This window comes from Crocuta crocuta, unplaced genomic scaffold, assembly GCF_008692635.1.
Source record: "Crocuta crocuta isolate KB4526 unplaced genomic scaffold, BGI_CrCroc_1.0 scaffold31, whole genome shotgun sequence".
Taxonomy (NCBI): Eukaryota; Metazoa; Chordata; class Mammalia; order Carnivora; family Hyaenidae; genus Crocuta; species Crocuta crocuta.
This window is the reverse complement of record NW_027528362.1, coordinates 14,415,626-14,415,883: the sequence shown is the minus strand read 5'-3', so window position 1 is coordinate 14,415,883 and position 258 is coordinate 14,415,626. Positions and strand designations below refer to the sequence as shown.

The 258-nt window shown below is 67.1% G+C and overlaps 1 protein-coding gene across 1 annotated transcript in view; it reads right to left on the bottom strand.

Moving 5' to 3' along the window:
* MCF2L (MCF.2 cell line derived transforming sequence like) overlaps positions 1–258 on the bottom strand; it is a 102,603-nt gene that overhangs the window by 101,916 nt on the left and 429 nt on the right. The gene's annotated exons all lie outside the window — the stretch shown is intronic.

Sequence of the window (258 nt, the reverse complement as noted above, 5' to 3'; positions counted from 1 at the left end):
GGACCCGCGTCAGGCTGGGCGCCGAGGAGGGTGGGGCTCTCACCCCTTGCGTCCTGCTCATCTGTCCCCGGGCCACCGGCCGTGGACCTGCTGACCACTAGGAGCTCCACCCACCGCTTCAAACCATGGCTCTCGTGGCTTGAGAACTGGAGCGAAGCCTGGCCACGGTCCCCTTCAAGCATGTGGCGTGTCACCGCGACCCCGATGACCTGCTCTCTCCCGCCGGAGCCCACCTGTCTTCCACCTCTTCTCTGGGCA